We start from the raw sequence: 23,218 nt of genomic DNA on the forward strand, positions 1-23,218 counted from the left end.
TGCGGTGTTTAGATGTGTTTCAAGCCTGGACCTACCCCTTCTATATTCTTCCCATCAAACTTAGCCTACTCAGTGACCTGTTTCTTCCTGAATTTCTAGATGGTTTCATAGAATAATTCACACCATAATTCACCATAATGCTGTGATATTTAAATATATCATACATCCTAAAGGTATTTTTAACAGTTTCTCAAGCCATGGCCTAAAAGAATTGTGTCCAAAGATGGAATTCTGGTTACTGGAGAAGGCTATTTTAGGAGAGGTACCTTAAATAATGTGCTAGTATCCTACTGCTGCTATCACCACAAATTTGTGCCTTAAAACAACACAAATTCATTCTTTTAAAGTTGTGGGAGTCAGAAGTCTGATATCCTTTTCAGTGGTCTAAGATAAAAATGGAGCCAAGCCCCGTTCCTTCTGGAGTTCCTAGGGGAGAAGCTGTTTCCTAGCCTTTTTCAGCTCCTAGTGACTGCCTGTATTCCTTGGCTTGTGGTCCCTTCTGTATCTTCAAAGCATATCTCCAATGTCTACTTCACAACTTCTTGATTCACATTGCCTACAGCTTTTCTGATCTGCTGCCCCTCTAAGGACCCCTGTGATGACATTTAGAGACCACCTGAGTAGTCCTGGGTAATCTTCTCATTTCAAGATCCTTAACCTAATCACTTGTACAAGTCACTTTTGCTATGTAAGGTAATATTTACAAGTCCCAGGGATTAGGATGGGGATAGCTTTGGAGTGGCCACCATTCAGACTCATTGGTTGTTTATGTCTATGGGTGAGGTTGTCTCTGTAGGAGAAAAATCTATAGTAATGACAATCCTAAGTGTACAGTTTGGGAATTGAGGATGGAGTCCTTCAGTATGGTAATCACCTGTATATATACCTTCACAGTTCCTATGGTAGAGAGAATGGAGAAGTCATAGAGTGGAGCCCCTGTGTCCACCTGTCTCCAAGGTCCCCTCTCAGCACTGCTGGGGTGGAGGTACAGAAGCTTAAAGAAAGGCATGACGGACACCAAGAGGAAAGTTGTTGAGCTTATCGGATCTTGAAGCAAAAGGAATATATTTTTGAAGCCCAAAAAACTATAAGAAAGAATATTTATATTTTTCTCTATAATTTTCCCTTCCTTTCCTTCCACAATTCATGTCCCATATATTCTTTGGAGCCCAGGCAGGCTCTAATTCTGGTCTCTTGTGTGCCAGTGAGTTTTTCCTTGCCTGAGATTGCATATGCTGCTCTTGTACAATACAAGGCCATGCCTACGTGATGAGTGACTGCTGGCTTTTTATAGAATGTTTGTTTCCCCAACTAGGTTTTAAACATAGTGATAGCAAGGACCATGTCTCCTATATCAACTGAATTCTTCACCATTCCTAATAGAGTAGGAGTCATTGTTCTAATACATTGACTCAGTAGTAGAGAGGATGTAAATGTTGAATGAGTATAAGAAAAATTTGTTTTCTTAAATCAGACTTAAGGTACGATCTGTGCTTTTAACATATTTATAAATAAATATTTCTAAACATTTATGATTCTCCTACGCCATTAGAAGTAGAGTAGGTGCTCAATAAGTATTAATTGATTGATTGATAACTGAAGTCCTATAGAAGGAAAATTATTCTGGGTTCACTTTAATGGCATTAACTGGCTTAATATTTTTTTCTTGAATATTCTATATCCAAATTATTGGAGTTTCAAATGTAAAACAAATTTAGGACAGAGCTTCTAATTTCTCTTTTCTCCTTCAGTCTGTTCTTAAATATTGCAAGTTAAAAACAAGTACTTTGCAAAAGAAAGTACTTTACATATAAACTATATGTAAATACTGTTTTAAAACCTAAGGTTTATACAATCACATGATGTTTTAGGAACCATTGGTAGAGATACAATGGCTTAAAGTCAATACTGTATTATATTACCACATTCCTTTTAGATTTTTAATTTAATGGTACCTATATCTCAAAGCTCTGGTCACTGGATAAAACTATTTGTAACATACAAAACTTAATAATTAAAGGACTTTTAAAGTTCTTAAGTGAAAAATAAGCATGGCTAACTCCCCTCAAAACCAGCAAACATACTACTTACAATAGAACAAATATAAACAAACAAACATGAAAAGACTTATTTCAATAATCAAATTACAACAAAGTAATCCACATTTCACCCCTCCATTTAGCAAATATTTAAAAGAATGGTAATAGTCAGTATATGGGAGCACTCTTTTTTTTTTTAAATGCTTACGTATTTTTGAGAGAGAGGGAGACAGACAGACAGAGCATGAATGGGATAGGGGCAGAAAGAGAGGGAGACACAGAATCTGAATCTGGCTCCAGGCTCTGAGTTGTTAGCACAAAGCCCAATGCAGGCTCCAACTCAGGAACCACGACATCATAACCTGAGCCAAAGTCAGATGACTGAGCCACCCAGGTGCCCCAGGGGGACTCTATATATGGCAAAAATACAGCCTAATAAGCATACCCAGTGTGGCTATCAGTTGGTAGAAACTTCATAGAAGGCAATTTGATTATCATCAAAAAACTTTAAAATGTACATATATCTTGTACAATTGATTAAAAAATAAAAATTTCACTAAAGAATTTATTAAAAAATATATGGACAAAATATACACTATTCTCATATGCCAAAACAACAACAAATTCCCTAAACTATTGACAAGAGATACAATTAAATCAAGATTGGTATATCCACATAATTAAAGATCTTGATTCACAAAAACTGTTTTCAAATAATAATTGAATAAAATTCTTATGTTTTAAAATTAAAATCAACCATATAGCATGCAAATAGAGTGTAATCTCAAATTTGTACATCTGTGTTTATGCTCTTATATATGTGTTTGTATGTGCTAACAGGAGTTATCTTTGAAAACTTTTCTTTTTCTTTCTTTTTTCTTTTTGTTTTAATCAGACTTTCAACAATTAACATGTTATCATTTTTTAAAATGTTTATTATTTTGAGAGATAGAGAGTGACAAAGAGAGAGTGAACAAGGGAGGGGAAGAGAGAGAGAGAGGGAGACACAGAATCTGAAGCAGGCTCCAGGCTCTGAGCTGTCAGCACAGAGCCTGATACGGAGCTCAAACCCACGAACTGTGAGATCACGACCTGAGCCAAAGTCAGATGCTCAACTGACTGAGCCACCCAGGCACCTCACATGTTACCTTTTAATGAGATTAAACAAACAAACAAACAAACAAGCAAACAAACAAAAAGTTTTATTTAGGCCTGGAGACCCCAGCCTCCTCAGTGATAAATAGATCTCTCCCCTGCTAACCTTGAAAATGTCTGCCTGGGGCGCCTGGGTGGCTCAGTCGGTTGAACGGCCGACTTCGGCTCAGGTCACGATCTCACAGTCTGTGAGTTCGAGCCCCGCGTCGGGCTCTGTGCTGACAGCTCAGAGCCTGGAGCCTGTTTCAGATTCTGTGTCTCCATCTCTCTCTGACCCTCCCCCATTCATGCTCTGTCTCTCTCTGTCTCAAAAATAAATAAACGTTAAAAAAAAAAAAAAAAGAAAAGAAAATGTCTGCCTGTACAAGTTCACTTTATTCTGACATGCTTCACTCTTGCCCTACCTTGGAAACTGAGCATAATCTGCAGCCTGGAGAAATCATGGGAAACATGCCAACCAGGAAGAGGTCATGGGACCCAAAGCCCCTTGGTAAGCCCCTCTTAGTTTTCACTAGTCTTCTTCACCGTCATCACCCTTGTCCAAAATTTGGGTGAACATAGCCTGTTCATCGCAGTACAGCAGAGGTCTTTCCACCAGACCCACTGGAGAAATATTATTCTTACTACCCTTCTCCCTACAGTCGCCTGTGTAGGAAGGGATGGAAGAAGTATGCATTACCGTGTAGCTGGCAGAGGATGGAAGGGTAATAAACAGGAGCATTGACTAGACTCAATATTAGTGATGGTTCTGGGGAGCCATCCTGGCTTTGGGCTGCCCAAAGGCAGTGGTGATCCCCTGCTTGTCCTATCTGTCAGTCTATTTGATCTCCAAATGAATTGCTTTTGATAACAGCTATATAAATGCAGAACTGATCCGCTGGGCCTTCTTAAATGAGACTCGTCGCTTTCATCTCCCAGTCATTTCAAAAAGCAGATAGACTTGTTAGAGGTTTTAATGCAATGATTTATGTTTTATCTTGCCTGGTTTGAGGCAGCATTTATTTAGCACTAAATTCTTCCCAAGCCTCTATGTGAGGGGAGAAACGTTTGAACACACAACATTTGAGGTTTCTTTTTTTAAAAATAAATTCAATAATATATGTTTTTCTCCTTTACTATGGATAGGAGAGGCAATAAACTTTATTTTAAGGAAGGAGGGAGGGAAAAAGTCACCACACAAAATACTTTCATTACCATACCCTCCGCATAATTGCAAGGAACCAGAAAGGAAAAATACCAATTCTCAAAATCTATAAAAGAAATCATTAAGGTTTCCGCACCCAGTGACTTCCAGAAAAAGAAATCACAATTTTTTTCTATTAAAACAAAGGAAGACAAGATTTCTTACGGGTTTTCACATATTGTTTGTTATCTACAAAAGAACAGTCTGTAGAAATCTTAATTATTTCTATCCCTAAGTCTTAATTATTTCTATCCCTTATACTTCTCTTCTTACACTTCATTTTCTAGCTTCTTTCTGCCTTTAGCCTTTTCCCATCGTATGAATGAAGAAAAGTTTCTCATTGAAGAGAGTAGAGTATCATTCATACTACACATAATCTTTTGTAAAACAGTTTGCTAAAAGCAAGCTTATTTAAGAAGTTGCACTTAAGGGGATAGTTACAACCTATTGCAAGCAGAGAATAAAATAGAACTTGATTTCCCTTTCATCAGAGGAATCTCTCCCTTCACAAAATAGTTGTAAGAACCACAATGCAAATTGTGTTATGTGTGTACAAATCAAACCATCTAAGTGAAGTGTGACAACTTAGTGTTTTAAATTATGATTTTAAATCAAATAAATTATGATTTTCAAAGAAAACATAATCACCTCAAATCTGCATTTTTATTGATCATGTTTTGTTAAAATGAGATCATTCTCTTAAGAAACACCATGTCAATTTCTTCCCATCATTGAACACTAAGACAACCTGCATGATATCTTCTTTTGTTGTTTTAATGTTTTATTTATTTTTGACAGACAGAGTATGAGTGGGAGAGGGGCAGAGAGAGACAGGGACAGAGGATCCGAAATGGGCTCTGCATTGACAGCAGCAAGCCCCATGCGGGGCTGGAAGTCACAAACTGTGAGATCATGATCTGAGCCAAAGTCAGGTGCTCAACTGACTGAATTGCCCAGGTGCCCCTGCATTATATCTTCTTAAAAGTGATACAGGTGCGCCTGAGTGGCTCAGTCGGTTAAGCATCCGACTCTTGATTTCTGCTCAGGTCATGATCTTATGGTCGTGAGATTGAGCCCTGCACTGAGCTTGGAGACTGCTTGGGAGTTTCTCTCTCCCTCTCTCTCTGCTCACTCTCACTCTCTCGGTCTCTCTCTCTCTCTCTCTGTCTCTCAAAATAAATAAATAAACTTTAAAAAAGTGATATATAATAAAGGAAACCACATGGTGTGAAATACTTGACATCTCCGTCTGTAGGAGATGAGATTAATTTTTTGAGAGATGAGGGGCCTCATAACTCAAAAGTGTCAAAGCTCACTGGAGATGTGTTAAGATTTTTTTTTTCTATGTGGTAGAAAACACATTTATATCCTACATAGGGTTTCTACTCTGTAATTTGCTTTTGAATCCCAAGAAAAGATAAAAGAAGCCTTTTAAATGCTTGAACATTTGGTGAAAGCAGCTATCTTGTAGTTCCAGCACTGAAGGCAACAGGTTACAGCTGCTGGTGATAATTAGATTGCCCCTCTGATTTTTTTTTCTTGTTACTCTTTCTAAATGTTTATATGAATACTGTAATCTTATTACATTTCTTGAAATGGAATATGCATGTAAAAGGAGAATTGACAGGCATATAGTTTTGTTGAAAAGAAAACCTTTGTGATAATAATTATAGAAATAATAATTATAGCTTGTAGTGATAAAAATATTTTCCAAGAGGAAAACAGTAATAAAATAGTTTGATTCCTATTTTCCAGGTGAACAAAGTAGGAGATTTAATTAAAGGTCATATACATCTTAGAAAAAAATTATGACAAGTATGTCACCTGATATTCACTTTGCTGCCTTTCCAGTAGGACATCGGATAGCTTATACTTTCTTTCGAATACAAGCATTTTGATTAAATATAAAGTGCCATATAAATGGCCCTAGGAAAGCACATTCTTAAGAAGTATGGTACTATTTTATATTCTATAAAGAGAAATAATTATAATAATGACTTTTATTATAATAATGACTTTCAAAAGGTTCATAAATCATATATCTAAACTGATCTACTCTAAAAATCAAACCAACTTAATAGAGTGCCTATTATTAATCCTCAGTTATACAATGTGAGGATTATATTGCTATAATTATTTTTTGCTCTTGAATATACTGAAGCTCAGAAATGTAAAGCAATTTCTCTGACATAAGACATATTAAAGATAATTTAGAGGGTGTAAAAATTTTATTTTAGTGCTTATTTGTTTTTGAGAAAGGGAGAGAGAGAGAGACAGAATCCAAAGTAGGCTCCAGGCCCTGAGCTGTCAGAAAAGAGCCCAACACCTGGCTCAAACTCATGAACTGCGAGATCGTGACCTGAGCTGAAGTTGGATGCTCAACCAACTGAGCCACCCAGGCATCCCAGTAATTTACAATTTTGAATAAATTTTGGCTCTCTTGACTTTAAAACCATGAACCTCCCAAGACACCCATGCTTTGGTTAAAGGGAAGTCAAATCATTGTCAAGGCTAGCTCTTCTGAAGAGGATACATGATGATAATCTGTGCTGTCCCACACAGACCACAGGTGTTGTGGCTTGCTCAAGGTTCAGAACCCTGAGTCATCCTTTTGATCTGTGTGCTCAATTTTTACATAATATGATCTAAAATTTATTTGGAGAAGAGAATTGTATTTTCCAAATATATTTACAAAATAATACCCATTTGGGACAAAATCATATCTCAACTAAAGTATGTTTTACACTTTCTTAAACAGTGCCAACTTTCTATAAAACAAAAGATATATGCCATCTATTTATATGTAGCTGTACCCTTTCTCTATTTCCAGATTTATTTCTCTATTTCTTTAAAAAATTTTTTTTACATTTATTTATTTTTGAAAGACAGAGAGAGACAAAATGTGAGCAGGGGAGGGGCAGAGAGAGCGGGAGACACAGAATCCAAAGCAGGCTCCAGGCTGTCAGCACAGAGCCTGATGCGGGGCTCAAACCCATGAACTGTGAGATTGTGACCTGAACCAAAGTCATACACTCAACTGACTGAGTCACCCAGGCGCCCCTGTATTCCTCTGTTTCTATTGTAAATACATTCTAAGTACATTTCTCTCCTTTTGCCTATTAAGTTTGAATTCATAGGTATCTTCACTTGCCATTATATATTCACAACATAAGGGTCTTAAAAAACTGTGAGGAACTTAAAATTCTTCCGATCTAATACCCTTGTATCAAAGATGAGGAATGAGATTTATTAGATTAAATCATTAAATTTTTCAAAGAAACAAGGAGACAATTTAAAAGTCCCTGATTAGTAATCCTTTTACTTATGGACTCACACAGTTTCAGTGGTGGCTTTCAAAAATCTTTAGACTGCTCCTAAAACTTTATATGGATTTCAATCATAAATCAACCTGTCTTCCTATCTTCTTCAATTGGTCCTTTATACCTATGCTTACCTTAACACAGGTAAGTGATATAAATTACCTTAGTGGTTGAAAAGGGAGGCTCTAGAGTCAGCTATTGGGCTTTGAATCTTCCTGGGCCATTTTCATTGGGAATTTTTTTTTAATTTGAGAAAGAGAGTTCACCCACAGGCAGAAGCAGAGGCAGTGTCAGGGGGAGAGGAGTAAGGGGCAGAGGGAGAATTTTAAGTAGGCTCCACACTCAGTGCTGAGCCTGACATGAGGCTGGACACCCAACCCTGGGATCATAACCTGATCCAAAATCAAGAGCTGGAAGCTAAACTGACTGAGCCACCCAGGTGGGTGAGCCACCCATTGGGCAGATTTTTAAAGCTGACTTTGTGGTATTGGAAGATAATTCTTGGTGGGTCTCTTCTGTTTCTAAATATCTCATGAGCAGAGGCATTGATTGCCTTTGTTCTAGACTATCTTTTCAAGGATGTTTAAGTCATTAACTCCCTTTAGAAGACAGGAACAGTGTCTCCCTCCAAAGAAACTGATAGGCATGTTTACTGTCTGGCATAAAAGATTTAGATTCCCTGAGCTCAGGGTTCCTCTTCTGTAATGCATCCTCCTGCTCATGGAGTTGTCATCTGACTTGTTTTTTTCAAATCCTTGTGGAAACTGAGTCTTGGGAAACCAGAACAAGAAAATGCTGATACTCCGAGTATTGCTATGGATGTAAAAAGTCCTTGGTTTCTGACCCAGTAGTCTTGTTCTACCAGAAGTCATAAAACTATGGAAAGCAAACTCGCTATCTTATACAGGACAAAAATCTGAAATCTTTCACAGTTCTTAACGAGTTATTTGGATCCTCAGCATCCTCTCCTGTGGGAAACCTCCTCAATACTACATTCCCCTTCTTATAGGTAATGTAGTCCCTGTGACTCCCTCTTCCCTTTCCAGTGCCTAATTTTCCATCAGTTAACACTACATAGACTCTGTCTATTAAAATGCATTCACTCTCAAAAGAATAGAACTAAAAAGTTCCCAGCTGGTTCTCTCTTCCATGTGGCCAACATCTGGGGCATAGGATGTACTATACTAATGCATATGTGGTCAAATTCTGCAAATGCAAGCCGATTCTAATGTTGATATATACCACTTTAGCTCTCCGAGGCACGAACCATGCACCAACCTCCATGTTACACTGAAGGGCATGTATTTCCAGTTCTCTAAGTGGTTTGACAAAAGCCATTTTCATAGTTAGCAGCCACATCACTTCCTAAATTTGGCCTCATGAAATGACAAAAGCTTTCTCTAAGGAAACTACTCACCCATCTCTCCTTATCCTTTCATTTCTTGTGAACAAGGGGTTTCTGGCAGATGAGCCCCAGAGTCATGAAACTGGTCATGATACATTTCATTTGTAAATTCTGCATGTGGGTAAATGCCTCACATTCCATTTAGGGTCTTATATCTATTATGTTAATACCTTGGGAGAAATGGAGGCAAGAGGGCTACATTTAATAAGCCCTGTAACATTATTCTAGCTATAATTATTCAATCATTCAATAAATGGTCATCTTGTGAGATTTCTGTGTGTCCTCCTAAAGATTGGAACCAGACATGTTGCAATCATGGGAATGGGCAGTTTCTACCAGAGGACCAAAAATAAAAGGGAGGCCCAGGGGAACTGGAAAGTACTGGGCTATGGGAAATAGGGAAGAGCTTAGAAAAATAACCCCATAAAGTTGTCCATGAACTCAAAGTTTTCCCCCAACCTGCACCTGCACATGATAGATCTGATCCTAATTAGCATAACACAGACTTTGAGACTGGAGCTAATGAGTAGAGGTCCTCCCCAGGTCCAAGACTTTCACATACATGGGACAAATGTGAACAGTACTTCCAAACCTTTGAGGACATAACTGGCATTAGAACTACAGCCCATGGCAGTCATTTTGGAACTTGTACTCTAAAGCTAACCAGGTCAGCTTCTGCTAAAATTAAAACATCAACATTAACATTCTCTATTAGGTTAATACAAAATTGCAGTCTCATAACAAAATATTTAAAAAGTCCATGTTACAATAAAAAGCTACTCAGCCTATGAAGAACCAACCACAACACACCTGAGAAAATAATCAACATAATAACATGAAGGTGAAATAAATGTTGGCATTATCTGACAGAGACTTTTTAAAAAACTCATAAAATATACAAATGAGCAATTACAAACACTTGAATGAAACATTATAGTTGTTCCAGTAAAAATACGGGTATAAAAAATAACCAAATTAAAATTTTAGAATTGACAAATATTCTAAACTCACTCAGAGCAAACCAGGACAAAACTCACTCAAAGGGCTCCATAGAAGAATAGAGATAGTAGAAGTGTTAGTGGAATTGAAGATAGATCAATAGAAATGATCTAATATCAACAATAGACAAATATTGAAACAATATTGAATGGAGTCTGACAAAACCACATGCTGACTACAGCAAACTTACCTTACATATGATATGCACATTGTAAGGATGTGAAAGGATGTGAAAAGATATACAATGCAAATACTAATCAAAAGAAAGCTAGAATGGCTGTCTTAACATCAGACAAACTAGACTTCAAGGCAAAGAAAATCACTCAGGAAGAAAAGAGAAGAGAGAGGAGTTATTTCATCAAGATATAACAATGCTAAAGGTTTATGTACCTAACAACAGACTTAAAAATTGGACAGAATCTAGAAGTGAACAATGCCACCAACTAAAAGGATATAAATGACCCTTATAAAAATTTTTTTTAATGTTTACTTATTTTTGAGAGTGAGAGACAGAGCATGCAGGGGAGGGGCATAAAGAAAGGGAGACACAAAATCAGAAGCAAGCTCCAGGCTCTGAGCTGTCAGCACAGAGCCTGACCCGGGGCTTGAACCCATGAACCATGATATCATGACCTGAACCGAAGTCAGACACTCAACAGACTGAGACACCCAGGTGCCCCTAAATGACACTTACAGAACACTGTATCCAAAAGCAACTGTACTTTTCAAGTATACATGTTTATGGAAGAGGGTCATATTTCATACCTGAACAAACTTAGAAGGACCAAAGTCAAACGAAGTATGATCTCTGATCACAATAGAATTAACTTAGAAATAAAAAATACAATGAGGAGCCAAAACAGCGGAACAGCATAGTTTTTTTTTTGCGTCTTGCGTCCATGAAACACAGCCAGACGAACACTAAACCATCCTGCACACCTAGAAAACTGATTTGAGTATTAACACAAAAATCTGCACAACCTGAACCACAGAACTCAGCAGGTATGTGGCACAGAGAGATGAACTGGGAGAGAGAGAAGCCACAGAAGGCAGGGAACTGTTTTTGCTTGCAGAGAGAGGTTGGAGACAGTGGGAGAGTACAGGAAAAGCACCACACCCCAAAAGCAGCTGGAGAGAAAGTGGAAAAGTGGAAACAACCGCAGGGACTGAACAAAACAGGGAGAAAGGAGAAAGGAGAGGGTTTAAATTCCATTAAGACTCTATAAACAGGGGGAGCACAGAGTCTGAGGCTCTGCAGCTTGGTACCTGGTGGTGCTCTGGTGGGAAGGGCAAATCTCCAGGAGCAGAGAGCAAGGTCCTCAGGCCCTCAGGTCACGTGTGGAGAGGCGGCTCCCCTGCTGGGAGGACCAGAGGCTGTGGGGCCACTGAAAAGGCAAAGGTTCTAGCAGACCCTGGAGAACAACCACATTCACTGGTGCTGCAACAAGGACTTTAAGGGTGAAGCCTGCTGTCAGGTGTGTGCTGTGATTTGCCATAATCCCTGAAAAGCTGCTGCTTCACGATCCCGTGGAACTTTTTCTGGGGTGCGCTAGCACTCAGCCGCAATTTCTGGGCACCAGCAGCAGCACAGTCCCACAAACATTCCTGGGTGCAGCCAGCACCTGGCCATTGCTCAGTGAGACGATCCCCCAGAAGGCCTGAGCTTGTCAAAGCTGCAGTCCCTGACATGTGAGGGACTGGTAAACACAGCCGCATCTGAGATAACACTCAGGAGGCAGGTGCTACCTGGCAACCTGATGGCTTGGTCTTGGACGGTGTAAAAGCTGGGAGTGGAAGGGAGCCGGAGACAAAGGACAGGCGCCCCATTGCTGATCTGGGAAGAACGAGTTCTGACACTAGAGATTGGGTAGCCAGGTGATGCCATTTTCACCCCTGCGGTGCATGCGCATACACACCTACCAGCACGCAACAAGCCACCCCGGTAAGCTAAGTAGCGCCATCTAGTGGAGAATGGAGCCATTACACTAGGCCCCACCCAACTGGGCCAACCATCCTCTTCAGGAATGAATACCACAAGTGTCTCCACCTGCTTAGTTTATGGACTATAAAGTGCATCATAGTTTGATTTCTAGAGGAAAACAATGTAATTTCAATCTTATTTGAGTCTGTTCACTGCTCCACCTATTCAATTTTCTTTTTTTTTGTTCCTTTTCTTTTTCTTGAATACACAGAGAGAAACAATTTATTTTTATTTTCATTTTTTTATTAAAAACATTTTTCTTTAATTTTTTCTACTATATTTTTTACTTTTTTGTAAATGTTTTCAGATTCTATTTTACTTCCATCATTTCATTTTATTCTATTTCATTGTATTCATTTCTTAAAATTTTCAAATGTTTTCCTTTTTTTCTTCTCTTTTTCTTTTTCCCCCTTTTCTCTAATCTATCAAACTCCTTTCAACACCCAGACCAAAACACACCTAGGATGCAGCATCATTTATTTGATCTTTTCTCGTGTTTTTCTTTTTAATTTTGAATAATATTTTTTTACCTTATAAATTCCTTTTCTTCCTTCAAAATGACAAACTGAAAAATACACCCCAAAAGAAAGAGAAGGAAGAAACGACAGCCAGGGACTTAATCAACACAGATACAAGCAAGATGTCTGAACCAGAATTTAGATAATAAGAATACTAGCTGGGGTTGAAAATAGATTAGAATCCCTTTCTGTGGAGATAAAAGAAGTAAAAGTTACTCAGGATGAATTAAAAACTACTATAACTGAGCTGCAATCTCGAATAGATGCCACAGTGGCAGGGTGGATGAGGCAGAGCCGTGAATCAGCAATACAGAGGACAAACTTATGGAAAATAGTGAGACATAAAAAAAAAGGGGAGATTAAGGCAAAAGAGAACAATTTAAGAACTAGAGAAATCTGGGACTCATTAAAAAGGAACATCAGAATCATAGATGAAGAGAGAAAAAAAGGGATAGAAGGGATATGTGAGCAAGTCATAGCAGAAAACTTTCCTAATCTGGGGAAAGACACAGAATCAAAATCCAGGAAGCACAGAGGACTGCCATTAGATTCAACAAAAAACGAACATCAACAAGGCATATCATAGTCAAATTCACAAAATACTCAGGCAAGGAGAGAATCATGAGAGCAGCAAGGGAAAAAACATCTTTAGCCTATAAGAGAAGACAGATCAGGTTTACAGGAGACCTATCACAGAAACTTGGCAGGCCAGAAAGTAGTGGCAGGATGTACTCAATTTGCTGAATCGGAAAAATATGCAGCCAAGAATTCTTTATCCAGCAAGGCTGTCATTCAAAATAGGAGAGATAAAAAGTTTCCCAGACAAACAAAAATTAAAGGAGTTCATGACCATTAAACCAGCCCTGCAAGACATTTTAAGGGGGACTTTCTGAGGGGGAGAAAAGATGGGGGGAAAAACAATAAAAGCAACAAAGACTAGAAAGGACCAGAGAACACCTCCAGAAATTCCAACTGTACAAGAAACATAATGGCAATAAATTCATGTCTCTCAATACTCACTCAAAAGCTCAATGGACTAAATGCCCTAATCAAAAGACATAGGGTAAGAGAATGGATAAGAAAATAAATCCATCTATATGCTGTGTACAAGAGATCCACTTTAGACCTAAAAACACCTTCAGATTGAAAGTAAGGGTATGGAGAACCATCTATCATGTTAATGGTCACCAAAAGAAAGCCAGAGTAGCCCTGCTTATATCAGACAATCTAGACTTTAAAATAAAGAGTGTAACTAGAGATGAATAGGGCATTATATCCTAATTAAAGGGTCTATCTACCAAGAAGACCTAACAATTATAAACATTTATGCTCCAAATGTGAGAGCACACAAATATATAAATTAATCACAAACAAAAAGAAACTCATTGATAATAATACCATAATAGTAGGCGACTTCAATACCCCACTTACAACAATGCACAGATCATCTAAACAGAAAATCAACAAGGAAACAATGGCTTTGAAAGACACACTGGACCAGATGCACTTAACAGAGATATTGAAAACAGTTCATGCTAAAGCAGCAAATACGCATTCTTCTCCAGTGTATATAGAACTTTCTCCAGAATAGATCACATACTGGGACACAAATGAGCCCTCAACCAGTACAAAAAGATCAAGGTCATACCGTGCATATTTTTAGACCATAACACCATGAAACTCAAAATCAACCACAAGAAAAAATGTGGAAAGATAACAAATACTTAGAGACTAAAGACCATCCTACTAAAGAATTAATGGGCTAACCAAGAAGTTAAAGAGGAAATTAAAAAGTACATGGAAGCCAATGAAAATGATAACACAACAGCCCAAAACTTCTGGGACACAGCAAAGGCGGTCATAAAAGGGAAGTATATAGCAATCCAGGCCTTCCTAAAGAAGGGAAAAAGGTCTCAGATACACAACCTAACCTTAAACCTTAAAGAGTTGGAAAAAGAACAGCAAATAAAATTCAAAATCAGCAGAAGACAGGAAATAATAAAGATTAGAGCAGAAATCAATGCCATAAAAACAAACAAACAAACAAACAAACAGGAAAACATATCAATAAAACCAGAAGCTGGTTCTTTGAAAGAATTAACAAAATTGATAAACCCCTAGCCAGTTTGATCAAAAAGAAAAAGGAAAAGACCCAAATAACTAAAATCAAGAATGAAAGAGAAGAGATCACAACCAACACAGCAGAAATAAAAACAATAATAAGAGAATATTATGAGCAAATATGCACCAATGAAATGGACAATCTGGAAGAAATGGACAAATTCCTAGAAACATATAAAGTACCAAAACTGAAACAGGAAAAAACAGAAAATTTAAACAGACCCATATCCAGTAAATAAATCAAATAAATAATCAAAGATCTCCCAAAAAACAAGAGTCCAGGGCCAGATGGCTTTCCAGGGGGTTTCTACCAAACATTTATGGAAGAGTTAACACCTATTCTTTTGAAGCTGTTCGAAAAAATAGAAATGGAAGGAAAACTATGGCTTTCCCAATAGAAACTGGCTTCTATGAAGCCAGCATTACCTTGGCTCCAAAATCAAAGACCCCAGTAAAAAAGAGATCTACAGACCAATCTCCCTGATGAACACGGATGCAAAAATCCTCAACAAGATATTAGCCAACCAGATCCAACAATACATTGAAAAAATTATTCACATCACCAAGTGGGATTTATACCTGTGATGCAGGGCTGATTCAATATCCGCAAAACAATCCATCAACAAATAATTCATCACATCAATAAAAGAAAGGAGCAGAACCACGTGATCCTCTCAATAGATTCAGACAAAGCATTTGACAAAATATAGCATCCTTTCTTGATAAAAACCCTCAAGAAAGTAGGGATAGAAGGACCATACCTCAAAATCATAAAAGTCATATATGAAAGACCCAATGATAATATCATCCTCAATGGGGAAAAACTGAGTTTCCCTGTTAAGGTCAGGAACGAGACAGGGATGTCCACTCTGACCACTGTTGTCCAACATAGTACTGGAAGTCTTAGCCTCAGCAATCAGACAACACAAAGAAATAAAAGGCATCCAAATCAGCCAGGAGGAGGTCAAACTTTCACTCTTCACAGATGACATGATACTCTTTATGGAAAACCCAAAATATTCCACCAAAAAAAAAAAAAACTGATAGAACTGATCAATGAATTCAACAAAGTTGCAAGATATAAAATCAATGCCTGGAAATTGGTTGCATTCCTATACACCAATAATGAAGCAACAGAAAGAGAAATCAAGGAATTAATCCCATTTATAATTGCACCAAAAACCATAAAATACCTAGGAATAAATCTAATGAAAGAGGTGAAACATCTATATACTGAAAATTATGGAAAGCTTATGAAAGAAATTGAAGAAGACACACACACACAAATGGAAAAATATTCCATGCTCCTGGATAGGAAGAACAAATATTGTTAAAATGGCAATACTCCACAAAGCAATCTACATATTCAATGCAGTCCCTATCAAAATAACACCAACATTCTTCATAGAGCTAGAACAAACAATCCTAAAATTTGTATGGAACCAGATAAGACCCCAAATAGACAAAGCAATCTTGAAAAAGAAAACCAAAGATGGAGGCATCAAAATCCCAGACTTCAACCTGTATTACAAAGCTGTAATCATGAAAACAGTATGTCACTGGCACAAACACAGATACTCAGTTCAATGGAACAGAATAAAGAACCCAGAAATGGACCCACAAATATATGGCCAACTCATCTTTGACAAAGCAGGAAAGAATATCCAATGGAATAAAGACAGTCTCTTCAGCAAGTGGTGCTGGGAAAACTGGGCCACTTTCTTATACCATACACAAAAATAAACTCAAAATGGATGAAAGACCTAAAGGCAAGACAGGAAGCCATCAAAATCCTCAAGGAGAAAGCAGGCAAAAACCTCTTTGACCTCGGCTGTAGCCACTTCTTATCAACACGTCTCCAGAGGCAAGGGAAACAATATCAAAAACGAACTATTAGGACCTCATCAAAATAGAAAGCTTCTGGACAGAGAAGGAAACAATCAGCAAAACTAAAAGGCAACCGACAGAATGGGAGAAGATATTTTCAAACGACATGTCAGATAAAGGTTTAGTATCCAAAATCTATAAAGAACATATCAAACTCAACACCCAAAAACCAAATAATCCAGTGAATAAAATGGCAAAAGACACGAATAGACACTTCTCCAAAGGAGACATCCAGATGGCCAACTGACACATGAAAAAATTGCTCAACATCACTCATGATCAGGGAAATACAACTCAAACCCACAATGAGATATCACCTCACACCTATCAAAATGGCTGAAATTAACAACTCCGGCAACAACAGATGTTGGTGGGGATATGGAGAAAGACGATCTCTTTTGCACTGCTAGTGGGAATGCAAGTTGGTGCAGCCACTCTGGAAAACTGTATGGAGGTTCCTCAAAAAATTAAAAACAGAACTTCCCTATGACCCAGCAATTGCACTACTAGGTATTTATCCAAGGGATATTGGTATGCTGTTTCAAAGGGACACATGCACCCCAATGTTTATACCAGCATTATCCACAATAGCCAAAGTATGGAAAAAGCCCAAATGTCCATCAATGGATGAATGGATAAAAAAGATGTGGTATATATATACAATGGAATATTACTCAGCAATCAAAAAAAAAAAAAAGAAATCTTGCCATTTTCAACTACGTGGATGGAACTAGAGGGTATTATGCTAAGAAAAATTAGAGAAAGACAAATATCATATGACTTCATTCATGTGAGGACTTTAAGATAGAAAACAGATGAACATAAGGGAAGGGAAGTAAAAATAATATAAAAACAGGAAGGAGGACAAAACATAAGAGACTCTTAAATATGGAGAACAAACAGAGGGTTACTGGAGGGATGGTGGGAGGGGGGATGGGCTAAATGGGTAAGGGGCTTAAGGAATCTACAGAAATCATTGTTGCACCATATGGCAACTAACTTGGATGTAAATTTAAAAATAAATTAAATTTTAAAAAAGAAATAAAAAATACTAATAACAGGAAAATCTCTAAACACTTGGACGTTAAACAGCATACTTCTAAATAATCCAGTGGCCAAAAAGGGAAGTCTCAGAGAGTATTATGAAATATTTTGAAAACTGACTGAATAAAACTTATTGAAATTTCTGAGGTACAGCTAAAGCAAGTTTGAGAAAGAATAAAGTTAAATTATACTACTATATTACAAAGCTCTACTAATGCAGGCAATGTGGTAATGTCAGAAGTATAGATACATATTAATGGAAAAATTTAGAGAATCCAGAAATAGATCCATAAAAATATAGTCATTTACTTTTGTGAAACATGAAAATACAAGTCAATAAAAAATAACAGAGTTTTCAATAAATTATGTTGACATATTTGGGCATTCATAGGTTTAGAAAAAGTAAAATTTGACCTAAAACTCATACCTTATATAAAATGTAACTCAAAATGGACCATAGACTTAAAAGTGAAATGTTAAACTATAATATTTTGAGGAAACATGAGCTGAATTAGAGGGAAATTTCTTAGATATGACATTAAGAGCATAATCCATAAAATAAAAGATTGATACATTGGACTTCATCAAAAATTTAAAAAATTCGTCTGTGAAATACCCTGCTAACATATTAAAATGCAAGGTACAGATTGATCTAAAAAATTTACAAGTTACATACCTAGCAAAGGACTTGTATAATACATAATACAGTAGAGTTCTTCACAATGGTAAAACAAATAACCTAATTTAGAAATGGGTAAGGCCACCTGGGTGATTCAGTTGATTAAGCATCCAACTCTTGATTTTGGCTCAGGTCACGATCTCACAGTTTGTGAGTTCGAGCCCCACACTGGGCTCTGTGCTGATAGCTTGGAGCTTGCTTGGGATTCTCTCTCTCCCTGTCTCTCTGCCCCTCCCCTGCTCTCTCTCTCTCTCTCTCTTTCTGTCTCTCTCAAATAAAGTTTAAAAAAATTAATAAAATGGGCAAAGGTCTTGATTAGACACTTCAAAAAAGGACCAAAGGTGGTAAATAAGCATCTGAGAAGGTGTTCAATATCATTAGCCATTAGTAAAATGCTAATTAAAACCAATATGTCCATTCAGGTAGCTAAAATAAAAAATGCTAGCACAATACCAAGTGCTGTTAGGATGTGGAGGAAATGAAAATCTCATACATTACTGGAGGAAATAAAAAATCATTCGTCCATTATAGAGATGGTTTGGCAGTCCCATAAAAATAAACATATATTTACATGCAATCCAAAAATTCCCTTCCCGGGTATTTATCCTAAAGAAATAAAAACTTATGCTCACACAAAAGTCTGTACATGAATGTTTACAGCAACTCTGTTGTCCCAAATTAGGGGCAAAAACTCTAAATGCCCTTCAATAAAGGAATAAAACAATTAATGTACATCCATACAACAGAATAGTGCTAAATAAAAAGGAACTAACCATCAATGCATGCAATAGCAGAAGGATTTCAAGACCACTGTGCTGAATGAAAGAAGCCAGTCTCAAAAGGTCACATGCTGTCTGATTCCATTTACATGACATTCTCAGAAAGACAGAAACATAGTGATGGAGAACAGATCAGTAGTTGTCAGAGACTGGGGTTGGGAGAGGATGTGCCTGTAAGGATAGAACAAGAGGAAGTTCTGGAGAGATGCAACTGTTCTGTTGCATGATGGTTACATCATGATGATGGTTAACAACTTCTTTTTTTTTTAATGTTTATTTATTTTTGAGAGAGAGACCGAGAGACAGAGTGCGAGTGGGGGAGGGGCAGAGAGAGAGGGAGACAGAACCTGAAGCAGGTTCCAGGCTCCTGTCAGCACAGAGCCTGACGTGGGGCTCAAACTCATGGACCATGAGATCGTGACCTGAGCTGAAGTCAGATGCTTAAGTTACTGAGCCACCCAGGTGCCCATGGTTAACAATTTCTATTAAAAGTTTTCCACCCACTTAAGTTCTTTTATAAGAACTCAGTGGTACTCACCTTTAAATAAATAACTCATAATCTCAGAAGCTTTTATCTACTACTTTCAAGCCCACCATTTACTAAGGTAATAAATGTAACAGATTTGGTATAGTACTGAGCAGTATTGGACACCCAATAAATATTAACTATATTTTTCATATTACTTTGTATGGGTACAGAAGCCAGAGTTGAATCTTTGGCACTGTATTTCTTCAAGCCTAGCCCTATTTTCATTTTTTTAAGTTTATTTATTTATTTTTGACAGAGAGAGAGAGAGAGAGAGAGAGAGAGAGAGAGAGAACAAGAATGAATGGGGCAGGGGTGGAGAGAGAGAGAGAGAGAGAGAGAGAGAGAGAGAGAATCCCAAGCAAGCTCTGCACTTTCAGCATGGATCCCCATGCAGGGCCAAAATCAAGAGTCAGATGCTTAACCACCTGAGCCACCCTTAAAGGACTAATATTGCCAAGACTGACATACATGTATGTTTTTAAAAAAACATATTCTGCCAGTTTGGCAGAATAACCCTGAGTACAGAGGTAAATTTGATTTAAGACTAAATTAACAATGGAATTATTATTTTATGACAATATGTTCATCTTATAAACCATGACCTATATTATAATTGCAAAAGTACACTAATTCTTAAAATAGTAAATAGATTATATTTTGGTGTAATTTTTCTGAGTCAATGAACATGAAGCCAGAATCTTTGTAACAGTTCTTCTGAGATAATTATGTACTCATGGGCATAGTAGGTGCGTCTATTATTTGGGAGGTCTTTTTTTGGGGAGGGGGGGCTTTTTTATAGTAGGAGGAGAAAGGGGAGGAGGAGGCTTATTTATTTATTTTTTTTTATGTTTTTAGGTAATCTCTGTGCCCAACATGGGGCTCAAACTCACAACCTTGAGGTAAGAGCTGCACACTGTGCCGACTGAGCCGGCCAGGTGTCCCTCATTGGTGTAATTTTTCTAATAAAAGTATTTAACAGTATGATTCAACATCCTCCACATATGAATTTTGTGGTGTGATGACCAAGAAGGTAATTTTAGCAAAAAAATACTTTGCTTTATCTGGTCTATTTCTGCCAAATTCTCATTTGAAAAGACATTTTACCTCAGTTGTCTTATCTGTAAAATGAGGCTGGTAATGGAACCCATTTCACAGAATTACTTTAAGGACTGAATGTGAACTAATCCAAATTAAGCTTTTAGCAGAGTATTTGGCACATAGTAAACACTTAAATGGAACTTAATTATTAGCATTATTATATTACTTCCTGTCTTCAAACTAATACTCTGACATGGTTATTATTATTATTTGTAGTAAATACATGTTGTACTATTATTACTTATCTAAAAGTTAATAATTATCTTTTTATTTGCTTAGTTTTTATACTCTCACTAACCGAGTCCTAAACTTTCCAATAAAACTGTAAAATACTTACACAATAGTAAAATAATCAGGTATCTTTTATTTCCACATTATTTTGAGACAACAGTCTGTGAAGCTTTGCCCCCTTCTTCCAATTAGGAATAGTTATTCTATAGACCTGCACAGCTATAGTCCTTGGGATGTGTCTGCACTATTACCCTGGAATAGTGATATACATTTCTTCTCTTGTGTTTGACCTCTAATTTCCTGAACGCTGCTTCTTCTATTTTCTTGGTTTAATCCTTTGTTTTGGTGGAGTGCATTCTCTAATCATTTTCTGAGGGTGTATGAAAAGGTCAGTTTTTTGAGATTTCATATGTCTAAAAATATGTTCTACACTCACACTTAATATATAATTTTAGTGGGCTTAGAATCCTAGATTGGAAATCGCTTTTCTCCAGGACTTTGAAGTTGTTAAACTATTGCCTTCCATCTTTCAACGTTTGAAGTTGATGCTATTCTGATTCTCACTTTTTTGTTTTCAGGGTTTTTAAAAATAATTTATCAATTTTACCTTTAAATTTATTAGTGTGCATCTTTTTTCCTCCCTATTTACGAGGTTCAACACTAAATAAACATTTTCAACCTGGAAGGTCATGAATTTCAGGTCTGACAAATTTCCTTGAGGGGCGCCTGGGTGGCTTGGTCGGTTAAGCGTCCGACTTCGGCTCACGTCATGATCTCACGGTCTGTGAGTTCGAGCCCCGCGTCGGGCTCTGTGCTGACAGCTCAGAGTCTGGAGTCTGTTTCAGATTCTGTGTCTCCCTCTCTCTCTGCCCCTCCCTGTTCATGCTCTGTCTCTCTCTGTCTCAAAAAATAAAATAAAAACGTTAAAAAAAATTTCCTTGAGATACTTCTTTGATGATTTCTTTATATTTTCTTTGTTCTCGTGTAGGTACTTTCATATATTAGATATTGGATATCCAATATAAATTCTCTAATTTTATTGCCTTTTAAAAATTCATTTTTTGTCTTTTTTCTACTTTTTGAGAACATTCCTCTATTATACAATTCATTTTTAAATTTTTTAAAATAAATTCAGTGCTCTTATTTTTAATTTCCAATATCTCTTTCTTTTTCTTAGAATATTCCTTACTTATACTATCCTGTTCTTGTCTCATGAAGGCCTAAAAATAATATCTTCTTTGCTTAGTTTCCCTGAGATGTTAGACACACGACCACATACACATACTCTCTGTCTCTCTCTCACTCTCTCTCTCTGTCTCTGTCTCTTTCTGTCTCTGTTCTCTCTGTCTCTCTCTCTCACACACACACATGCACACACACACACACACACACACACAGAGTTTTCTTTAGTTCTCTATCCTTCAAGTTATAATTTTGGTTTTTATTTTGTTTTGGTACATTAGAAGTCTATCTTAAAATTTTGGTAATCCTTGTTTGTACATTTATTTTAAAATGGGGCACCAAAAAGGTGACTGTGGAAGCTCTGTGTGCACAAGTGAGCTCATAAGGCTCAATATAGCTTGATCAATCTGTGATTTGACTATTGCATTGGACTTATTAATGTCCATAGAGTTTTTTTTTTTCCATTTTGAACTCGGTCAGTTTCTCTAAAAAGAAATTCTACCAATCTTTACCTGGGATTTATAATAAAAGATGCTATTGTTCTGAGATATGACCAGGGAAAAAATGCCAAGAAATTCTTAGCATCTAGGATGCAGATTTATACGTCATCCACTTGCATGCCTGAATCCAAACTGTCTGTGAGTCAAACTCTCCGAAAAGTGAACCCCTTGTATTCTGTTGGGATTGGGAAAAGAATCTAAGGGCTCAACTATTCCTTCACACACTATCAACCAATCCTCCTCATTTTTAACCACACACCATTGTTCAGCTTTCAGAGATACTGGTTGCTCCAACTCCTAGACCTTTTGGGGTTTCTGAAGGAGGTATTAAATCAGCTGGTTTCCCCACAGAAGTTTGATGTTAGCTTCTGTGCTCCACTAATTCAGTTATGCACATACATCCACTTTCCATTTCAATCTTTTCTTGATATTTTTCATGTTATTATCTCCTTTTCTGTTATCTTAGTTAATGTGTGGGCTTAAATATTTTCTTCTGTTACTGTCATTTTTGTGTTCTTTCCAGAAGATGCACAGATAAAATCATGTGCTCAACATGCCATGTTGAACA

This window comes from Acinonyx jubatus, chromosome B2 (genome assembly GCF_027475565.1).
Source record: "Acinonyx jubatus isolate Ajub_Pintada_27869175 chromosome B2, VMU_Ajub_asm_v1.0, whole genome shotgun sequence".
NCBI lineage: Eukaryota > Metazoa > Chordata > Mammalia > Carnivora > Felidae > Acinonyx > Acinonyx jubatus.